At 41.1% G+C, this 24,179-nt stretch overlaps 1 long non-coding RNA gene across 3 annotated transcripts; it reads left to right on the top strand.

Moving 5' to 3' along the window:
- The first annotated feature begins 63 nt into the window (after positions 1 to 63).
- Positions 64 to 23,784, top strand: LOC133239222 (uncharacterized). 3 transcript variants are annotated; one of them, XR_009733763.1, is made up of 5 exons: positions 64 to 153; positions 6,705 to 7,132; positions 16,610 to 17,091; positions 17,286 to 17,454; positions 18,073 to 23,784. It is a non-coding gene; the product is annotated as an uncharacterized LOC133239222 (long non-coding RNA). The 3 variants fall into 3 exon arrangements; XR_009733761.1 differs by lacking the exons at positions 16,610 to 17,091; positions 17,286 to 17,454; positions 18,073 to 23,784 and adding an exon at positions 11,050 to 11,342; XR_009733762.1 differs by lacking the exons at positions 16,610 to 17,091; positions 17,286 to 17,454; positions 18,073 to 23,784 and adding an exon at positions 11,050 to 11,342 and having other exon boundaries at positions 66 to 153; positions 6,909 to 7,132.
- The last annotated feature ends 395 nt before the right edge of the window (positions 23,785 to 24,179 follow it).

The raw sequence follows: 24,179 nt of genomic DNA, 5'->3' as shown, positions 1-24,179 counted from the left end.
AACCTTCACCTCCTACCTCCGAAGTCTTATAGGCAGGAATTGCCACACCTATGCTTTGCCACGGTGACCCAAATACAGACTGACCAAAGCATTTTAAAAAACGGTGTCTATGAAGTTATTTTGAAATCGGGATAAGAGACAACCCACAGGAAGGTAAGTTTCCAAGTCTTAAGGCAGCCTGTTTGGGCACCTTCTCCCTCCATGAGACTGTCAAACTTTAGCACTTTAGGTTTCAAAGAGACCCGACATGTAGTCTAAGCGAGGATAGAGATGTGGAGATGTTAAGCTACAAGTTCATGTTCACTTTGAGAGCAGGGAGCTGGTCTCTCTTACTTGCTACTATGCTCTGCAGCACCTGATACAGTTTCTCCCACAGTGTAGGTGCTTAGTAGATTTTTGATGAATGGTTGAGTTAATAAATAGCAGCAAAGCAGAACATAAATCTGATTTCACTGATTCCTAGTTCATGCTTTTTCTACATTGTTTCTTCCGCATGAGAATTTGTATCTAAAATCAGTTACACCATAAGACATTTTGAAAGTGAAAGTGAAAAATTGCTAATTCCTGTCTGACTCTTTGCAATCCCACAGACTATACAGTCCGTGGAATTCTCCAGGCCAGATTACTGGAGTGAGTAGCTGTCTCTTCTCCAGGGACTCTTCCCAACCCAGGGATTGAACCCAGGCCTCCTGCATTGCAGGCAGATTCTTTACCATCTGAGCCACCAGGGAAGCCCAAGAATACTGGGGTGGATAGCCTATCCCTTCTCCAGGGAATCTTCCCAACCCAGGAACTGAACCAGAGTCTCCTGCATTGCAGGTAGATTCTTTACCAGCTGAGCTACCATTTTACTTCCAAATATATTCCATAAGCTATTAAATTGGTGACCACTAAAGGCTATTTTTTACTCTATAAAAATATATTCTCCACTATACTTTTAATCATACTTTAATAAAGGCAGGGGCTTTTTTTCTTTTTTCAGTTTAGGTGTTTCTGTTATTTGTTCAGTGCTCAGCAGCATACTCTGTGCTCAGTAATGTTTCATGCTGGACTTTGCTGGTGGTCCAGTGGTTAGGACTCATGCTTCCATTGCAGGGGGCACGGGGTTGATTCCTGGTCGGGGAACTAAGATCCTAATGGCACAGCGCCCGCCCACCCCACCCGCCCCAAAAAGTTTAGTGCTTTAATAAATCTGAGTTTGCATAAGACTCTTTCTTTACCTTACTAAAGGTTTCAGAGTTAAAGCATTTGCCATTTATAATAAAAACTAGTTATACTAAATGAGAATCCAGTGGATGCCTTTTCCAGATACCAAGATTTCTAATAAGAAACATTGGTTTGGTATTTGTCCTATTGTGGTGAAAATGCTTTTAATTGATGTGATGGATATATCTGTAAAAACCAACAATTTTATAATGGGTTTATGACTGTCTGGGCATCATTGTTTCAGAGAAAAGTTCCAAAAAGAACATGTCTACAAAATATCCTGTGAACTATAGGATGCAAAAAGACTGTCAAAGCTAGAAGGAGAAAAAAAATGATCAAGATTCACAGTGAGTGAGAGGTTATGTGGGAGAAACAGACAAGCATCTGAACATGTCAAGGAGAGCCCCCTCCAGAACATGCCCTCTTCTCATTACCTGCTTCCACACTGGGCCAAGCCACATCCTCTCGCATCTGGTTTATTATGATCGCCTTCCCACTGGTCTCCCAGATGCTGCTCTCAATCCTGCTCAGTCATTCTGTACCCAGTACTCACAGTGATTCAGTTAAAACCAAACCAAGCATATCACTCTTCTGCTCAAAACCTTCCCAGGGTTCCCATCTCACTCCAAGCATAAACCAGTTCCTACCTGGCTTGCTCCCCAGCACCTCTCTGACTTTCCTGCTGTTCTCTTCATGTTGCCCCTGCTCTAGCCTCAGAGTCTTCGCACTTTGCTCTTTCTGCCTACAGTACTGTTCTCCCAAATACCCACAGAGCTCATTCCTAAATCTTTAATAGATTACTGTCTTCTATCCTAGCACAAGATAGTGACCTCTAGTGTTTTCCACGAAAATGAACCTAGGTTCTTTGGAAAGACGGCAAATTCCAAGTCTGAGGCAGGAAGTGTGTAAGATGAGATTGGAACATCTTGTCGTACCAGAAATAAAGGACACTGTCTAAAACTACTAGGGTCATTCCAAAAGGACTCAGGAGCCAACTTCAAGTGGCTTCTGCTGGCCAAAGTAATAAAAAATTTGAGTGGCAATAATAAGTTATAACTGAAATGTATTGAAACACATTAGATATATTGACACTCATGTATTCATGATGGTACTATAAAGAAATCATTGTTCATCTTTGGAAGCAATTCATTATTCCAAAAAAATGTAAATAAAAACGGAAAATATCAACACTCAACCTGCCTTTGCTGCACAAACTGCACCAATAGAAGGGCCAAATAGTTGATGAAGAGGGAGAAGTTTCTCCCTCAAGTATTCCAGATAATTAAAGAAAAAAATTTGAGTATAACCATTGTGCAAACAACCTCCCTGCAAAAAAAAGGAATAAACCTAAGCATAATCACCAATGATTGTTTATATCACAAAAGTAGGTATGAACATTCATTGACAACCTTCTGATGGAGGTATATAGCACAACTTCTGAAGCAGTCTTGCCAACATTGAAGCTTCTAGATCCAACTACCAGCTCACAGGAGGCCTGGGGGCACTGAAAACCAAGTTAAAAGGCTCCACAGGAATGCAGTCAATAAAACTTGATCTGGAGGAAACACTATAAAATAACTCAATTTCTTTAACAAGGAAGTTGTAGGGAAGAAAAAAGAGGATGGGGCGCCCATAGAGTAAAAGAAATTGAAAAGATATACCAATCAAATGCAGTAACTGGGCCTTGAAATCCTGATTTAAACCAATTTAAAAGAAACTTCAGGACAACTGAAGAAATTTGAACACTGGATATTATATAATATTAAAGAGCTGTTATTTTTAAAGACACATATAATATTGTGGTTATTTTCCAAAAGTACATATCTTTTGGAAATACATGCTGAAATATCTACAGAAGAAGTCTGAGACTAGCTTCAAAAAGGAGTAGTAGATTAGGTATAAATAAAACAAGATTACAGATGAAGTGATAATTGTGGAAGCTGGATAGTGGGTACATGGGGATTGGATTTACTATTTTCTCAATTTTGTATGTTTGAGACTTCTGCAATAAAAGATAAGAAAGACTCTTAGGTGGAAAAGTGGGAAACTGATGATATGCAATAGTTTTATCAGGGAATCGTTCCAGAGTTTTAAAGACATGATTTAATATTTACTGAGACAGTAGCAATATGTAAAATCAGCTTGGGGGTTGAAAGAGGACAAGGTTCAGCTGGGTTTTTTTAATTGCTATAATTTGAAGCCTCAACATTTCATTTAAGAAGCAAATAGTCGGATGAAAGAGATTATTTGTAAGAGTTATTTGAAAAATAAAAGTAATTGAACAACAAACTGGTCAAAGCTAAAAAGTTGTTATACCAGCATAAGCCAGCATATTCACTATGCATTTTTTTTTCCCCTGTGGCACAGTAATCAGGCAGCTATATCAGGATTTTCTTAGATTTCTTTGTGGAACATAACATTAGATATAGAATTTAAAAAGGACTATATACTCTATCCAACATGAAATATCCACAGCGTGTTCTGACTACTTGAGGCACTCTCCATACACCCAACAGTTACAAAATAGGAATAACATTAATTAGACAGAGTAATGATGGTAGTTTCTGCATCGTGGGGGGGCGGGGGGGGGGCAGGGGTAGCTGGTTGGGATAGGGTGGAGAATGGGCATTCTGGTCTTGACATTGTTTCTAACCCTCCACTAAAACAAAAGTCTATTGATAAAACTCATGAAAGGAGGTACTCTGCTTTTATGTATCTTAAAAGAAATGGGCAGGGTAACTATTGTGCAAAATGACATGTTTCCCCAATTTCAAGAATGCCTGTGTTTATCTATGCAGTTTTTATTATTTTTGAACAGACCAAAATGTTCTTCATAACATTTGACACAGTGTTCAAAATGTTATATCATTTTGATATTAAACAGTTCTTACTTGTGGGTGGTTTCAAGGCTAAAAGGAGACTGCAAAAGGATGGGGTTTTATAATTGATAGGGATGTCCTAGACATGGTAAATCATACTTCAAGAAACATGAAGTAAAAGGTTAAATGCTGTATGGCAATTACCAAATCTAATCTTCAGTTCAGTTCAGTTCAATCACTTAGTCATGTCCAACTCTTTGCGACCCCATGGACTTCAGCACACCAGGCTTCCCTGTCCATCACCAACTCCAGTAGCTTACTCAAACTCATGTCCATCGAGTTGGTGATGCCATCCAACCATTTCATCCTCTGTCGTCCTCTTCTCCTCCTGCCTTCCTTCTTTCCCAGCATCAGGGTCTTTTCTAAGGAGTCAGTTCTTTGCATCAGGTGGCCAAGGTATTGGAGTTTCAGCTTCAGTATCAGTCCTTTCAAAGAATATTCAGGACTGATTTCCTTTAGGATGGACTGGTTGGAGATCCTTGCAGTCCAAGGAACTCTCAAGAGTCTTCTCCAACACCACAGTTCAAAAACATCAATTCTTCAGCGCTTAGCTTTCTTTATAGTCCAACTCTCACATCCATACATGACTACTAGAAAAGCCATAGCTTTGACTAGACGGACCTCTGTTGGCAAAGTAATGTCTCTGCTTTTTAATATGCTGTCTGCTGCTGCTGCTGCTAAGTCGCTTCAGTCGTGTTCGACTCTGTTATGCCCATAGATTGGGCATAACTTTTCTTCCAAGGAGTAAGTGTCTTTTAATTTCATGGCTGCAGTCACCATCTGCGGTGATTTTGGAGCCCCCCAAAATAAAGTCTATCACTGTTTCCATTATTTCCCCATCTATTTGTCATGAAGTGATGGGACCAGATGCTGTGATCTTAGTTTTCTGAATGTTGAGTTTTAAGCCATCTTTTTCACTCTCCTCTTTCACTTTCATCAAGAGGCTCTTTAGTTCTTCTTAAAATCTAATCTTAGGAATTTATAAAATTTTTCCCACCAGGAATACACCCAAAGCCCATCTTCTTACACCTGCTATAAACCGAGATACTAAATCAGCACTACTTGGCATTTGCTGTAAGAATATTCAACAAACAAAATTTACCAGCACCTTTTGAAAATCATATCAAATTTTCATGACACTATTTTTTTTTCACTTTTAATGGACTTTTATTTTTTAGAGCAGTTTTAGGTTCACAGCAAAAGTGAACAGAGAGTACAGAAGTTTCCCATATATAATTCTGTCACTTCCACAGCCTTGCTTGCTATCTCCCATCAGAGTGAGACATTGGTTACCACTGATGAGCCTACACTGATACATCATTATCACCCAAAGTCCATAGCTTGTATTAGAGTTCACTCTTGATGTTACATTCTATGTGTATGTATGTTAGTCGCTCAGTCACGTCTGACTCTTTGCGACCCCATAGACTGTAGCCCACCAGGGTCCTCTGTCCACGGAATTCTCCAGGCAAGAATATTGGAGTGCGTAGCCATTCCCTTCTCTAGGGGATCTTCCTAACCCAAGGATCAAACCCGGGTGTCCCACATTGCAGGTAGATTCTTTACCATCTGAGCCACCAGGGAAACCCTGTACATTTACAGGTTTTGCCAAAATTTAATGACATATATCCATCATTATAGTTTCTTGCCAGTATCGGATACTGTACCTTGACAGTCTATCAGCACCACGTGCACATGTCTTATTTAAAAAAAAAAACATGGATTAGATTAACTCAGTCATATTTGTAGTTCTCTCTCATTGATAACAACCTCTGCCCCCACTCCATCTGCCTGCTTATTCAGAGATGATAAGAATCACAGTGAGGGACAGGAAACAGGGCATGGGGTGGATCTAAAAGTACTCTGGGAGTATTTAGAGTGCCTACTGGTTCAGAAAATGCCCCTTCCCTTCTTTTAGGAGAGTAGGAAAGGTACTGGCTCAGTGGTAAAGAATATGCCTGCAACTCCGGAGACCAGGAAGAGTCCCCTGGAGGAGGGCACGGCAACCTACTCCAGTATTCTTGCTGGAGAATCCCAGGGACAGAGGGGCCTGGTGGGCTACAGTTCACCGGGGTCACAAAGAGTCATACACTACTGACCGACTGAGTACAAGGAAAAGCTCTGCTCAGAGCAGAGCCAGAGCTCTCAACCCCAGCTGCACATTATACATATTGTTATCAATGGCGGTGCTTTAAAAACACGAATGCCCATCCTCATTCTCAGAGATTGGAATTTGGTCTAAGGTTCAAGCAAGGATTTCTCTTTAAGGGCTCAGGTCATTTTAATGTGCTGCCAGGGCTTTAGAGTTAAAGAGCTCTAGATTTAAATCCTCACTGTGTGAAATCAGACAAGTTGGTGAGCCTCTCTGAACCTATTTATCTGTGAACTGAAGTTTTCTTTAAAAAATCTACTTCACAGAGTCACGGTAGGGGAAAGGAGGAAATAAATATATAAGAACTCCCATCACAGACCCCAGCACATAATTGGCACTCACCAAGTTTCAGTTTCTTTCCTCTTCACTTATTCGCTAGGTATATGGTTCAGATTAAATAAAATATTGTCTTCTCTTCTTGTGTCCCTTATCTTTCCCCGCTCTAACACCTTCCATTTATTTTTCAGAAGTAACCCCACGGCAACTTCAGTTACCCTGAAGAGAACAGAAGTCCCTTCCCTCCTCCAGTACATAGGACCTGTCTACCTCCCTTCCCCAAACTTACTGTGATCTTACATATTCAACAGCAACCGTGGGACTAGGGACATGCTGAAATAGGGGGTTGGGGAGTGAAGTATGACCAAGGGTCACTCATGCCTTTTTCTTTCAAGGATAAGCAAATGGCCTTGGAAGTCAGGGAGGAAAGCCCTGAACTCTGAGTTCAGGGAAGCCCTTGAATGTTGCAGAATGGGACCAGCTGTTCCAAACGGGAAGTACATGACCAAAGAGTCACACCAGAAGAAGGCACGCTTCGAGCATATGGCACATCAAAATCAAGCAGAGCAGACACTCAACAAGGAATCTGAAGAATTAAAATAAAGATCCTGAGCTACAGGTAAATGCCTAACCTGATCCTAGTACTTGATAAAGTCTCTGCTGTCTAGGTATTATCTTTGTTTATAGCACATATTGAACAACTGATTCATAACCACTCTATTCTGAGCTACAGCTACCCATCACTTCTCCTGCATTAGCTGAAATCTCTTACATTATCTATTGAAACATCCCCTTTACCTCTTTCATCCTTCTACCCCCATGTAAAGTATCCTGATTCCTCTAAATGTCTCAGACATTTGCAGATGTAATGAGTGAAATGTTCCTTCATTAAAAATGAGAAAATTGTATTGCTACTTCAAGAGGCCAGCCCCAAATCCATGAGTTTCAGGTATAATAACTGATAACAGCTATAATATCTTTGGGCTTCCCCAGTGGCTCAGTGGTTAAAGAATCTGCCTGCAATGCAGGAGATGTGGCAGAAGCCGCAGGTTCAATCCCTGGGTCAGGAAGATCCCCTGGGAAAGGAAATAGCAACCCACTCCAGTATTCTTACCTGGGAAATCCCATGGGCAGAGAAGCCTGGTGGGCTACAGTCCACGGGGTTGCAAAGAGTTGGACACGACTTAGCAACTAAACACAAACAACAAAAAACATAATATCTTTAAGGTCAAAGATATTCACTTCTAAAGAAAGTACTATCTATGAAAGTCCGATTGATTTATGTGCTGTGCTAAGTCTATGGGGTCGCACAGAGTCGGGCACGACTGACGCGACTTAGCAGCAGCAGCAGCAGCAAATCACTTCAGTCATGTCCAACTCTTTGTGACCCTAAGGATGTAGCCCACCAGGCTCCACTGTCCATGGGATTCTGCAGGCAAGAATAGTTGAGTGGGTTGCCATGTCCTCCTCCAGGGGATCTTCCCAACCCAGTCGAACCCATGTCTCTTTCATCTCCTGCATTGGTAGGTAGGTTCTTTACTGCCAGGGCCACCTGGGAAACCCATTTGATTTATAAAATCTCCAACTATTAAAAAAATTTTTAATTTTAAAATATTTGTTAAATTTAGATAGAGATGGTAAACAGATGAGTGGCTGCCCTAGATCTACTGGGGCAGAAGGTCTTGAATAAGTGAAGCTTAGGGGATTTTTTTAGAGTGGTGAAACTATTCAGTATGGTATCATGATGGATACGTGACAATATTTGTCAAAACCTGTGGTACACAGTTAAAAAAAGAAATTATCCATGAGGTTAAGGGATCCCTGAATGGAATGTCGGCTATGACAAAAGAATCTAACTCTATTACAAATGTATGAAAGAACCTCATTGAAGAGAGTAGGAAAAAGGGTACTGCCCTGAGTCACTTTGGAAATGAGTGAAGTTTGTAAAACTAAAGGCTAAAGGAACCATACGAAAACATATGACTCTGTTGATACAGCTGTTTCCCACGGGGATACGGGTTCATAGTTCATATACATATGTATACTGGCATTGGACAATTATGTAAACAGATGACAATATGGGTAAGGGTTCTTATCGTGGGAGTGGAAGGTTACAGACAGGCGAGGGTAGGGGTGATTGTAACAAATCGATCACACTAAGATAATAGAGGAAACTGGATATGGAGTATATGAGTCGTCTCTGTACAATCTTTATAACTTTTCTGTAAACCAAAAACTATTCTAAAATTAAAAGTTGATTTTTAAAAAATATGTTGTTAAGCATTGTATAGGTATTTAAATGCATCTATTGTGCTGAAACTTATGCTGAAGGACATCTTTACTAAAATAACTGCTAAAAGGACATGGTTTTGCAAAAGTATTTGTTACACATGATGTCTTGTTCAAACAGAATTCATTGTCCCTACATCCAGCAAAGCAAAGTTAACTGGGGCTCTGTGCCAAGACACGGAAACAGTCTTGTTACATAGACTCCATGTGATAATGGTAGTACTCAAATCTTTTCATCCATGACAATATTCCCATTGGTCTAAAGGAAAACAGGCCTCACTGGCTCAAAAAGTTTCCAGTAAGTGTCTCCGGGGAGAAGTCACAAACCCTGGGGCCAGGGGAGGGCAGGAAGGAGAACTGACTGCTGGTTCCAGAACCTGGAAAAAATAATAAAAAAGGGAGGAGAATGCCTACGCTTCTGCAGACGACCACCCTCATATGGGAACATTGCCTGGGGAACTTAAAGTAGCTCTGAGAAGGAGACAAGTTGTACTTAAGAAAAATTCACCACACTTAACTGACCCTAAGTGCTGGACTGTACTTGCTAAGCAATCAAGACTGCCAAGGACACAAATTTCTAATTCAGGACACTGCTAGTGCTAGGAGGCAGGAGAAACTCTTATAGAACACGTGCCTTCTAGAGTCTTATGCTCAAGACTTTAACATGGTGGCTCACACACTCATTTTTTAAAGACAGTAATAGCCCACAGTACCAGGCCAGTCTGAAGCAAGAGGTATCATGTTGCTGTCAATGTCTCTGCCTCTGCAGAGCTTAGTGGGGGTGACTAACTGGAGACAAAGCCAAAGCCAGGCATCCTGCACTCCTTTACATTAGGCCCTTCATCCATCCCGGGCCAGCAGAGCCCAAAAAAATAAAGAGTAGAGAAAGATAACAGTGCTTTTTCTACTTTTGAGATTATTAATCGCGTGGTTATCCCAGCTCATCCTTCAAGGTCTAGTTCAAACCTTATATTTTTAAAGGCTTCCAAGCTCCTCCAAATTCTGAGAGCATAATTCTCCTCTCAAAGTGCCAAGTAACTTGGTGGTGGTTTAGTCGCTAAGTCATGTCTGACTCTTGCGACCCCGTGGACTATAACCCACCAGGCTCCTCTGTCCATAGGATTTCCCAAGCCAGACTACTGGAGTGGGTTGCCATTGCCTTCTCCCAGGGGATCTTCTCCACCCAGGAATCGAACCCCAGTCTCCTGCCTTACAGGTGGATTCTTTACCAACTGAGCTACAAGGGAAGTTGTTAAGTAACAGCACTTGCTTAATGCCTTGCATTTCCAGCTTCTTTTCAAGTGTGATCTATCTCATACACAAGGGCCTCCCTGTGGCTTGGATGGTAAAGAATCTGCCAGCAGTGCAGGAGACCCAGGTTCAACCCCTGAGGCAGGAAGATCCCCTGGAGAAGGGAATGGCAATCCACACTAGCATTCTTGCCTGGAGAATCCCATGGACAGAGGAACCTGGCAGGCTACAGTCCATGGGGGCACAAAGAGTCGGACACAACTGAGCAACTAACATGACTGTATCTCATATACACAACTTAAGAGTCTGACTTCAGATTCTTGAGCCTGACTACAAATTCTTTTTCTCTCCTCCCCATACACATCCTTTAAAATCCCAGAGCACCCAAGCTAGTGTTTTGCATATGTGCTTAAATTTTAGGGGGAAAAGTTAGAACCTTTTACTAGATGAACCATTCTCAAATAAAACTCCTTCTCAGCCCATGACTTGGTCATACAAATCTCTCCCAACTCTGAAATTTTCTGATCTAGTCCAAAGTATGTAACAATTCCTATTGTTTCCTAAATTCATTACTCGGCATATGACAGCTAACCTGCCACATTAAAAAAAAAAAAAAGGTTAGGTTTGCTGAATTGTAATCTTTAAAAGGTTTTGAAAGCCAACTGGGAATCAAGAATGTAAATTAAAATACACCTACATTAAGCATTGTTATAAATTTGTTGAGTTGGCGATCAATGTTGAGTTGGTGATCAGATAAAAAGATCTTCCGTGCAACTGAGCACATATGTGCTCAATGACAAACACAGCATAACTTACAGTTCTGCCTGGAAACAGACGGGTTTCTTCTGACATTTAATTACAAGACACATGCCTACTTTCAGAACATTAAAAATCTGTTTTTATCACGTGTTTTAGAATTAAGGATATACAGACTACATATAGAAAATGTATCTCGCGATGCCTATCCACGCAACCATTCACCTTAATTTTTTCCAGGAAAAATGGAAATGTCATAGAGCTCCCTGCTCCAGAGCCTCTGCAATGGCAAAGAGAAAGCTGCTGATTGAGAAAAGTATCTGTGGGAGGGACAGACAGGGGAGCACGAGGGTCTGTGTTCTGTGTGTCAGCAATGTCTGTTTGATGAGACAGTGCTTCTTCTGCCGCCATAATCCAGAGAATGGACAGCATGGACAACACAGGATATACTCAAGTGTGACATGTACCTAGAGGAAAGGAGAAGAAATTACCAGGAAATAAAACTTCATTAACACTTGACTCATATACAACCAGCTACCACATGTACAGTTATGTTCTTGTGCTTTGTGTTATAATAAGGGAGTAAGTTAGAAGACGACCAATAAGGAAAAAGAATTCTTTCTCCTTCTCTACTTAACTTCCCTCCAGTACCTTCCTCTGCCTAGCTGGAAAAAGCCCTGTGAAAAAGAGACTGCTCCCAAACAGAAAATAATACACCATGGTTTATCACAGCTATGCTAAATCCCATAGCCTCCCATAGTGCCAGCCCCTGTCATTTTCTGCTTTTTGTTTTGGTTATTTAAGCATGGAGCAGATTGCTTCTCAAACCATCATGTTTAGGCACCTAAGAAATTTTGCTACCTTCATTTTCTTTATATTAACTTAAGCCCATCTTGGTTCCCTCTGAGCTGGCAAAAAGGCGATCACAATCATTACTGGAATCCCCTTACCTCCCTGGTTCACACCACAATCAGGGAGAAGTACATAGATTAGAAAATAGGGGGAGGACTCCTAATCTCTCCTCTGCTTTGAGCCCTTTTGAAATTCTCACTGTCCAACCCTGAAACATGACAGGCTTTCCGCTCCATTGCTGAGTGGGGATGGAGGTGGTCTGGTGAGGGGGCTTCATCTTTGCTGGAAGCTCTGGTGTCTAGAGTGGAGTCTCCGTAAGGCACTGTATAACCATCCTGCTGACCAGGACACAACCACAGGACAAGCAAGGGTGCCCACTACCCACCAACCTCCATCCCCTCCCCAATGCTCCAGAATTTCCACTCTTCCCTGGCCCTCAGAGGTCTACCCCTTATTACTCTATTTATCTATTACTCTATCGCTTCAGGGCACCTTGTGCAATTTCAACAACAAGCTAGGAAGGGACTGGGGACTCACAATAACTAACACCTTAGCAAAGCATCCCGCCACTTTACACCCGTGTTGTCATTCCTTCCCACCCCAAATTTCCCTCCAGTCCTCCCTCCACACTCCATCACTACTAGACTTGGAGTTCTGCAGGAAAAGGACAGGTTATTACTCATTTTATGTCCTCTAAAATATCTCACATGGGAATTCTCAACCAGGGCACACAAGAAATCAAATCCCTGCCTAGCAGTCCCTCCAAATTTTTTATTCATGTTTAAAAAATTCTTTTCCTACAAGTGAGTATCAATAACATCCCAGCAATGCCTGAGACATGAAATGAAGCACATCAGGCAGCTGAGTGTGGAGCAGCTTTGCTGTAACTAAGAAGTATGAGGTTAGCATGTCATCAGATAGGACTACGGAGGAATTCCAAGAACTCTGCCTCCAAAGAGCACAGACAGGACAGAACCAGCTCTTCTTCAAATAGCAATCACCCTGAAGAGCACCCCATAGATGACCCTGATACCTTTATTGACATTATGGTGGTGATTGCATTATAATCCCTGCTGGCCTGACTAGCGTTGCTGTCAATCATTTAATTATTGTGGCTTCAAAAATTCTAGAATTTGAAGTATTCTTCTGAAGTCTTCTACATGTTCACTTCTCTTATTCCCATTTTCTTCCTATCTAAAAGAATATCCATTGTTTAGACACCTGGCATAAAGACGACATTGCAACCTATTTTGCAGCTGTGTGTACAAAAGCAGTGACTCACTCTGGGAGTAGCAACGATGGGTATCCATGATTATGCGTGGCCCAAAGGGGCAGCAGGAGGAAGGAAGAGGTTCCTGGAACCCACAGGGTAATGATGGCTACAGAAGACAGTTGCTTGACAAGAATGGTGGCTTCTACTTTGGGTTGGGGTTCCCCCAAAGCCATTCTCAAGAGTAGGATTTCAGCACAAGTAGTTAATCTGGAAGCAATCCCAGGAGGTCCTGGAAAGGGATGGGTAAGTGAGACAGGGCAGGGAAGGAGGCCAAGACAGTGTGCACTGATTGGCAGAGATTGCCACTGAGTGCAAATGTGGCTCAGTCTCCATAGGGACATAGGAGATGATGAAGAACACGGCTTAGAGTTGTCCCAACCCAGGGGAGAAGATATGGGGATGTTTACCCACCAATTCCCATACAACAGTGGTTAATGGCTGCTCCCTGAGACCATCAACTGTCCAGCACCTTCAGCCTGCCCTGAACATAGAGTAGGCATGTTTCCACAGCCAGAAAAAGCCCTCAGGCAGAGTGGCAGGTGTTTACACAGGAAGGAGCCACCACTGGACATCAGCAGTGGTGAGGGCTGAAGGAACCTGAGTGGGGGACCCATGGCATCTGCTATGCCTTCAGTTAAGGACCACTGGACATCAGCGGTGGTGATGGCTGAAGGAACCTGAGTGGGGGACCCATGGCATCTGCTATGCCTTCAGTTAAGGACCGTAGCCACTGCTACTCTGGCCCCACAGAGAAGGAGCAGAAGAATAAATAAACACCTGACCTCGCTCTTGGCCCATCCCCCTAATCTCCTGCTGAACCTAATCAGAGGCCCCTTGATGCAGTTCACTCTGGACAGTCTCCCGTGGCGCAGAGCTGGGTGGAGGAGGAGGGACAGTGCCTGTGGAGCAAGCAGAGAGTATCCAGGACATCTGCCTTCCACTGTTTCCAAATGTCTGTGTTTAAAATCTAGGACAACACGCTCTGACTATAAAAATATCATGATACATTTATATCTTCACTAAAACTGAAGAAACGTGTGACTGGAAAGGACCTTGGAAAACATCTCTGTGAGTCCAAGCAGTAGAGAGAGCGCAGGGAAAATGAGAGGAGACTGAAGTTCTAGTTCTGGTTCTAATAATTATGAATAATGACAATTTGACTAGGTCATTTTGCACTTCAAACTGTTTCCTCATCCTTATAATCAGCAAGCTCCTATTGACTGAACAAAGCTGTTATGAAAATCGAAAGAATATAAAATACCCTGTAGTTAAAAGGGTTATACAGTGAGGAGTTAATATTAACTCCCTTCACCATCCAGACAGAAAGGAAGCCATACCACTTTTAAACACTTTTTGGAAGGAAATGCCCCGATTTTTGTATGTGTTTCTTTCAATTAGGAAGATATTTACATGTTTACCACCACACACAAACATTTTTTTAATTATACAAGGCATAATAATTAACACATATTTACTTACAGTGATTTTCTTACCACTAATCCCCCAACCAAAAAAATCTACATTCATTTTAATTACATCAGTTACTATTCTAATAGTCAGTCATTTTTCTCTAGTTATTTCCTTTTATTTTTGACAGTGTGCTTTTGACCCTTTTAACGACTTCCTCTCTGTCCTTACATGCTTCAGCATTTCTGATGACCCAGTAATCATGCCCAAGATCACAATTCTACATCTTTTCTCTTTTCACTTCCCTTTTAATGTAGAAAATAAGCCTAATGATGGAGGCACCATTAGATTATACTAAAAAATACTAGATAGAAAATCTTCTAGGTGCAGTCATCAGTCTAAGGAATGAATAAAGTTACAATTATTGCCCCTAAATGGAGATGTCAGAGTTGCTCCCTTGCTGAAAATCAGAAATCAAGATTATCAGTAACCCAGAGAAATTCATGAAACAAAAGGCAGTGTTTCCCTTGGGGTTATCACACTGTTACTGCCTTGGATTCAAAACCACCGTAGTAACTCATTTGACTGGCCTAAAGTTTTCACGAAGGAACTGTGGGAGAGGGGAGGCTGTTTTCAAAGTTACCACCACTAGGAAAATAAGCAGTTAATAGTTGTTACCCATCCACAGGGTAGAAGAAGGTGGAGACAGTCATTAAATAAACAAAATAAGATATATCAGAAGAATGAACAAATTTTTTTTAAAAAGAGTGAACATAAAAATATTATTTTTGCTGACTCTATTGTTTCAAGTCTTTGTGGTAGGTGGGAACAGGAAGACTCAAAAGTAGAGGGAAGGAAAAGGCTTTGCCTTTTTCCTTAAAGCATATTAACTCTATTTTAATTAACCTTTGGGCATTACCGCTTTGCTTCACATCAAGAACAACGTAACATCCCATTATCACACCATCTTGAGGAAAGAGCTATTGCCCTTCTGAACTTTGGCAAGAAGCGTAACAGACATAACAGCTCAGAAATGACTACTCCAGGAAAGAAAATTTTTGCATAGACTCTCCTCCCAGAAAGATTAAAGGAAACTACTTTAAAAAAATTCTCTATGAAATAATAAGCCATTTTCCATGTAGGTAATTTCCATTGTCCATATTTACAGCTCTCTGAGTAAAATTGTTAGGAACTCCATTTAAAACATTATAATATCTGACATGTGTTTTAAAAGGGAGAGAGAAGGGAGGGGAAAAAAGAGAGAGAGATAAGATGGGGAGAAGAATCGAAAGTACAAGTTAAATCAAATATATTCAGTGGTTAGCTGGCATTAATAAGCTATTATTTTTATATTCATAAACTTACTAAAAGATTTTTGCAATTTGTAATACTGAAAACAACAAACATATTAAAATTTAAAACATTTTTTGGATGGAAAGGATATTCAGATAATTTAATTTCTACAGGATGGTTATATAAATACTCTACTACTTATATAACTGCCATTCCAAATGTGGAAACTGTATAGACTGGCGTGGGTTTTGGCATCAGACTGCTAGGAATAATCAGACAGACATTATCTGGGTGTCATCTTCAGTGTACTGTTAAGAGAGCCTCAATCAAAATTTAAGTGCTTCTGCCCACTGCCTTCTGAGATCTTGCTGCTGCTAAGTCGCTTCAGTCGTGTCTGACTCTGTGCGACTCCATAGACGGCAGCCCACCAGGCTCCCCCGTCCCTGGGATCTTAGATGTCTTTAATGTGGACAAATTATTTACTCCACAATTAGTTGTAAACAGCCATGAGAAAAGTAACATCAGATACCATTTCCAGGTTTTTAAAAAAGGAATGTATACACTTAAATGAATTACAAATACTGATACTGATGTGGATGATATGGATCTGACTAATGAATGGGAAAGAGGGGTAGAGAGATTGTGTTCTCTGCACAACACATTTTGAGCTCTTCTATAGCTGACTGACTAGTGAAAGAGCTCTTTCCCAAAGAGATGGGTATTCATTCAAATAAATCTCTATTACTGTAAAGTATGAACTGTAAACATATTCTCTGGAAGAAATCCCTAGACAGCTTCCAAATAGGAGGTAGAGACCTTGAGATCATCTCTAGACTGAATTCTGACCAAAGTTCTCAGATATGGAGAAGAAATTCTAGAGAATAAATACACATAGAGGCCTTAACGTTTTGGAGGTTGTCTAGGCTCACTGATACAAGGGTTCTGCTTGATTAAATGAATCCCTCTTTCCCCTAGAATAAGAAAATTCAATGTACTGAAGCTATGACTCACCTCTAAAGGTCAAGAAACATTGTGAGTACCAAGTGTGATCACACCCTCCAGATGTCAGAGCTCCACATTATGGGTCAAACTGGCATCCCATCAACTTCTGAACCTGAGAGCTGGGGCAAAATTTACTGTGGAAACACCACTGAAAGAACTTCATGTTCTTGGAAGCTCCCTGGATTATAAACTCAGAACTGGAGATAGCAGCGAGAGTGATTAGACAGAGTTGTAAAGTTCATGCTCCCAGAGAAGTGGTTAACGCCTTCAAACTCGGGCAAAGGGCCCCTGCTCTAGTTCTGCACCTTAGAGGGACCCGTAAACCAGAAAACCACAAATAACAAATTTGGCAAAAATCACATGTGTCCAAATGAAGAAGAGAAGACTGTGGCACTGCTGACATCAGAGATGGACAAAGGGTCAAAGCATGAGGAACATTTGAGTTGGAGAAATAGGTAAGAAAACATTTAGCTCACTGTATCTTTCTTCTCAAATTTCATGACCACAGTAGGTTTTTGAATAGTAAAATACGTCATAAAGCAGAGTGTTCACTTTCTTAAACTCTTTATATCCAATATTTAACAGTTTTTACAACAGTTGCACGTGGCATCTGAGGAAAACTTAACAATATTAAACAATTGTTTTTCAGTTGCTCAGTCGTATCTGACTCTTTGTGACCCTGTGGACTGCAGCACTCCAGGCTTCCCTGTCCTTCACCATCTCCTGGAGCTTGCTCAAACTCAAGTCCATTGAGTTGGCGATGCCATCCAACCATCTCATCCTCTATCGGCCCCTTCTCCTCCTGCCTTTGTATATATGTAAGTCTAGATATAACATGTATTAAACACAACACTTATTCTTCACATTGGTAGCTATAATGATAAATATTATTAAAAATATAATAATATAATTTTATAATAATATAAACTTTATATTATATAATAATAATACCTACTTAAATTTCAGAAAACAGTTAAAACATTTGATTATATTTAAATTAATTTAAATTTTGATTGTCATTAATTATCATTATATTTGGCCTTTGTACTTAGCAGATAATATTGAATATGTATATGTATATGTCGCTCAGTCATGTCCGACTCTTTGCAACCCCATGGACTACAGCCCACCAGGTTCCTCTGGTCCATGGGGATTCTCCAGGCAAGAATACTGGAGTGGACTGCCACGCCCTCTTCAGGGGATCCTCCCAACCCAGGGATCAAATAGAACCCAGGTCTCCTGCATAGCAGGTGGATTCTTTACCTTCTGAGCCACCAGGGAAGCCCAATATTGAATATACTAGAAGAAAAATAATTTCTTTAAGCCATTGTTTGTAAACTTGTTTACATTTATTTTATACTTTTTATATAAAAGATACTCGAAGTTTCTATACATTTTGCAGCAGTTTAAAAAATTGGCCTCAATTTTTTTTACAGCCCTTCCATAGCGAGGTCAAGGGGACGAGGATGGGATGTCTCAGCCAATGGACTAAGGTAACGTCAAATGGCTTTTAAGGCTAGATCCAAAAAGACCATTCGGCTTTTGCCTTGTCCACTAGAACACTCTTTCCTGAAGCCCTGAGCCACCACTGAAAAAGTCTGACGATCCTGAGGCTACCATACTGTGAGGAAACCTAAGCCACAAGAAGAGACCATGTCATCAGCATTCCAGTTAACAGGCCCAACTAAGCCCAACCTTCAAGCATTCCCAGCCCAGCCACCAGACATGTGAGTGAATAGACCTACAGATGATTCTGGACCTCATCCAGTAGTCTCCCCCAACTATCCAAGTCTTGCCAGCAGTGATCCCAGATATCATGAACCAGAGATAAGCCATCTCTGCTGTACCCTGTCCAAATTCCTGACCCAGAGAATCCATAGTGATTATAAGGCAGTTGTCATTTTATGCCACAGAATTTTGGTATGGTTTGTTATGCACCAAGAGATAATTAGAGTGTTCTGAATGCATTCAAATTCTATCTTTTAACTTAGATTATTGAGGATGATTATTAGTTAAACTAGTAATCAGATCAGATCAGATCAGTCGCTCAGTCGTGTCCGACTCTTTGCGACCCCATGAATCGCAGCACACCAGGCCTCCCTGTCCATCACCAACTCCTGGAGTTCACTCAGACTCACGTCCATCGAGTCATTGATGCCATCCAGCCATCTCATCCTCTGTCGTCCCCTTCTCCTCTTGCCCCCAATCCCTCCCAGCATCAGAGTCTTTTCCAGTGAGTCAACTCTTCGCATGAAGTGGCCAAAGTACTGGAGTTTCAGCTTTAGCATCATTCCTTCCAAAGAAATCCCAGGGCTGATCTCCTTCAGAATGGACTGGTTGGATCTCCTTGCAGTCCAAGGGACTCTCAAGAGTTTTCTCCAACACCGCAGTTCAAAAGCATCAATTCTTCGGTGCTCAGCCTTCTTCACAGTCCAACTCTCACATCCATACATGACCACAGGAAAAACCATAGCCTTGACCAGACGAACCTTTGCTGGCAAAGTAATGTCTCTGCTTTTGAATATGCTGTCTAGGTTGGTCATAACTTTCCTTCCAAGGAGTAAGTATCTTTTAATTTCATGGCTGCAGTCACCATCTGCAGTGATTTTGGAGCCTCCCAAAATAAAGTCTGACACTATTTCCACTGTTTCCCCATCTATTTCCCATGAAGTGATGGGACCGGATGCCATGATCTTCGTTTTCTGAATGTTGAGCTTTAAGCCAACTTTTTCACTCTCCACTTTCACTTTCATCAAGAGGCTTTTGAGTTCCTCTTCACTTTCTGCCATAATGGTGGTGTCATCTGCATATCTGAGGTTATTGATATTTCTCCCGGCAATCTTGATTCCAGCTTGTGTTTCTTCCAGCCCAGCGTTTCTCATGATGTACTCTGCATAGAAGTTAAATAAGCAGGGTGATAGAAACTGTAAAAGTAGAGGGAAGGAAAAAATGTTTAAGAGAAAAGTAGAGAGACTTTCAGTTATGGCAGCATGAGGGATTCAGCAATGCTTCTCTGTAATAAAACAAATATATGCTTCGATGAAGATAGAATAGATATATTTTTCCATATTCCTGTTGCTTAAGTACAACTGAAAACTCCGTACACTATAAACATGCGCATGCGCTAAGTCACTTCAGTCCTGTCCGACTCTTTACGACCCTGTGGACTGTAGCCTCCTCTGTCCATGGGATTTTCCAGGCAAGAGTACTGGAGTTGCTTGCCATTGCCTCCTCTACGGGATCCTCCCCACCCAAGAATTGAACCCATGTCTCTTAGATCTCCTGCATTGGCAGGCAGGTTCTTTACCGCTAGCGCCACCTGGGAAGCCTATATATATATATAAGAGAGAGAGAGAGAGATTCTAAAAGCTGGAGAGAAGAAGGCAGACTGGCTAGCAACCTAGAAACTCTAGAAATGACACAAAGAACAAAAGTTCTTTTTGCCTTATACATCTCACACTTAGAGAGAGCTGGCTCTTACCCCCACCCAGCAGTAACAAGAGGTGCTGCTCCCTGGACTATCAGTGGAGGCTGGGTGGGGAACTGGGGCTTTCACTACCATCTGGTAGTAATGGAAGTGTGCTGCCAAGGGTGTACACATCCCTTCCAGAGCAGTGTCAGAGGAGGCTGGCTAAAAGAGAAGTTAATTAAGATACAGAGCCCCACCCATAACATAATATCCAAAATGTTCACGTTTTGACCCAAAATCCATCATATCTACAACTAGGAAGATCACAAACCGAATGACAAAAAAATAACAAATGCCAACAGAGATTCTAGTTTAATTCTAGTTTGAATTCTGCTTTCGATTTTTCTACAAATTCTAATTTAAATACGTAAATATATTTAAAGCAATCATGTAAATCAATCTTTGAGAGTTCTAATTATTACAAGTATGGGTAAGCCACTAAAGTATGTTATGACTTAAATAGTTGAGGTCTTTTATAAAATTCTCCTCTATCCATGGAATCCTCTAGGCAAGAATACTGAAGTGGATTGTCATTCCCTTCTCTAGGGAATCTTCCCAACCCAGGGATTGAACCCAGGTCTCCTGTATTGCAGGCAGATTCTTTACTATCTGAGCCACCAGGGAAACCCCTTTTATAAAATTATTTCTTTGTATGAAAGATATCCAGGGATAGGAAGTCCTGGGCAAGCATGAAGTTTCCATGGTTGTCGGGGATCCAGGTTTCTTCCCTTTTGTTGCTTATCTTTGCTTATATTTCTTCTCATGTTCCAAAATGACTGGTAGAGCTCCAGCCATTTCACTCAAAATTAAAGTAGCAACATTGAGAAGGGAGGAAAAGGACTTTTATTTTCTAAAGAGATTTTCCTAAAGTCTCATCAGTTCTTTAATGTATAGCTCATGGATCAGAACTATGTACATAACCCCAACTCGCTACAAAGGAGCTGAAATATCATCTTTTGGCTACATTGTGCTCATTAAGAATTTGAGTTTCTGTCTATTTGAAACAGAGGAAAACAATAGAATGGGAAAGACTAGAGATCTCTTCAAGAAAATTAGAGATACCAAGGGAACATTTCATGCAAAGATGGGCACAATAAAGAACAGAAATGGTGTGGACCTAACAGAAGCATAAGATATTAAGAAGAGGTGGCAAGAATACACAGAAGGTGAAGGTGAAGTCGCTCAGTTGTGTCCAACTCTTTGCAATCCCGTGGACTATAGCCTACCAGGCTTCTCTGAACTGTACAAAAAAGATTTTCATGACCCAGATAATCACAATGGTGTGATCACTCACCTAGAGCCAGACATCCTGGAATGTGAAGTCAAGTGGGCCTTAGGACGCATCACTACGAACAAAGCTAGTGGAGGTGATGGAATTCCAGTTGAGCTATTTCAAATCCTAAAAGATGATGCTGTGAAAGTGCTGCACTCAATATGTCAGCAAATTTGGAAAATTCAGCAGTGGTCACAGGACTGGAAAAGGTCAGTTTTCATTTCAATCCCAAAGAAAGGCAATGCCAAAGAATGCTCAAAGTACTGCACAATTGCACTCATCTCACATACTAGCACGGAGAAGACAATGGCACCCCACTCCAGTACTCTTGCCTGGAAAATCCCATGGATGGAGCAGCCTGGTGGGCTGCAGTCCATGGGGTTGTGAAGAGTTGGACACGACTGAGCGACTTCACTTTCACTTTTCACTTTCATGCATTGGAGAAGGAAATGGCAACCCACTCCAGTGTTCTTGCCTGGAGAATCCCAGGGATGGGGGAGCCTGGTGGGCTGCCGTCTATGGGGTCACACAGAGTTGGACACAACTAAGGCAACTTAGCAGCAGCAACAGAGCAGGAGCACATGCTAGCAAAGTAATACTCAAAATTCTCCAAGCCAGGCTTCAGCAGTACGTGAACCGTGAACTTCCAGATGTTCAAGCTCGATTTAGAAAAGGCAGAGGAACCAGAGATCAAATTGCCAACATCAGTTGGATCATCGAAAAAGCAAGAGTTCCAGAAAAATATCTACTTCTATTTTATTTACTATGCCAAAGCCTTTGACTGTGTGAATCACAATAAACTGTGGAAAATTCTTCAAGAGACTGGAATACTAGACCACCTGACCTGCCTCCTGAGAAATCTGTATGCATGTCAGGAAGCAACAGTTAGAACTGGACATGGAACAACAGACTGATTCCAAATAGGGAAAGGAGTCCATCAAGGCTGCAAATTGTCACCCTGCTTATTTAGCTTCTATGCAGAGCACATCATGAGAAATGCTGGACTGGATGAAACACAAGCTGGAATCAAGATTGCTGGGAGGAATATCAATAACCTCAGATATGCAGATGACACCACCCTTATGGCAGAAAGTGAAGAGGAACTAAAAAGCCTCTTGATGAAAGTGAAAGAGGAGAGTGAAAAAGTTGGCTTAAAACTTAACATTCAGAAAACTAAGATCGAGGCATCTGGTCCCATCACTTCATGGCAAATAGATGGGGAAACAATGGAAATAGTGACAGATTTTATTTTGGGGGGCTCCAAAATCACTGCAGATGGTGATTGCAGCCAAGAAATTAAAAGACGCTTGCTATTTGGAAGAAAAGTTATGACCAACCTAGACAGCATATTAAAAAGCAGAGACATTACTTTATCAACAAAGATCTGTCTAGTCAAAGCTATGGTTTTTCCAGTAGTCATATACGGATGTGAGAGTTGGACTATAAAGAAAACTGAGTGCCGAAGAATTGATGCTTTTGAACTGTGGTGTTGGGGAAGACTCTTGAGAGTCCCTTGGACTGCAAGGAGATCCAAGCAGTCCATCCTAAAGGAAATCAGTCCTGAATGTTCATTGAAAGGACTGATGCTGAAGCTGAAGCTCCAATACTTTGGCCACCTGATGCAAAGGACTGACTCACTAGAAAAGACCCTGATGCTGGGAAAGATTGAGGGTGGGAGGAGAAGGGGACGACAGAGAATGAGATGGCTGGATGGCATCACTGACTCAATGGACAAGGGTTTGAGTAAACTCCAGGAGTTGGTGATGGACAGGGAGGCCTGGTGTGCTGTATGTAGTCCATGGGGTTGAAAAGAGTCGAATACAACTGAGTGACTGAAACTAAAGTGAACTGATTTCATTTTTTATGTTATAAATTTTATCCCCTAAAGCTTTTTATTTTCTAATTTTTAATTTCTATAATATCAGAATACAATTGTTTTATATACTCACCTTGTATTTGTCCTTTCCATTGCTCTTAATACATTCCAGCATTTTTGCATTCCATCTGGGATCATTTTTCCTTTAGCCTGAACAATTCTCTTTAGCAATTCCTTGTGAGGATCTGTAATAAAAATTTTTTTCTTAATTTTTGTTTTCTAAACACATTTGCATCTTCATTTTTAAAGGTTACTTTAAAATTCTAGGTTAACTTCTTTCAAGACATTATTCCACTTTCCTTATTTCTGTTAAAAAGTCAGCTGTGAGTCTTATTATTGTTCTTTTGAAAGTAGTGCATCATTTTTAACCTATGTCTTTGGTAGATTTGTGGAGGAGGGAATGTTGGATGTGCACCTTGAGAAGGGGAACTGATACCAGCCTTCAAGATGCGAGGCCTCTCTTCCTCCTCGATGTCAAAAACTATCCAGGGCCCTGTCCTATCTTTTTAATAAAAGTGCGTACATGGCTGTCCCTGCCTTCTTTCGGAGCAAGTTCTTGTATCCACTGTTTGCACATGGAAGCAAGGCTGAAAGGCTGACCTACCTGACTCTTCCTACAGTGGTACCTCAATCAGTAACTCTATTGTCCAAGGGCCCTTTGATATCAATAGCTTCTTTTTGTGTGCTTAGAACATCCCCAGGAGTCACACCTATTTCAATATTAAGCCTCTGCTTATACAGCTTTTGTTTATCCAACTATAATCCTGTCCTGTGAGCCTTCTATTTTTCAAAGATTGTCATAATGTCTGGTCCTTTGAGAGCACTCGTTCATGTTTTTCAGTATCAATGTATGTGCATGGATGCACACGACTGTGTGTGCTCATGTAACTTTCTTGTAATTTTTAAAGATTCTGGAGATAGTCTA

Source organism: Bos javanicus, chromosome 26 (assembly GCF_032452875.1).
Source record: "Bos javanicus breed banteng chromosome 26, ARS-OSU_banteng_1.0, whole genome shotgun sequence".
Taxonomy (NCBI): Eukaryota; Metazoa; Chordata; class Mammalia; order Artiodactyla; family Bovidae; genus Bos; species Bos javanicus.
This window is presented reverse-complemented; position numbering and strand designations above follow the sequence as displayed.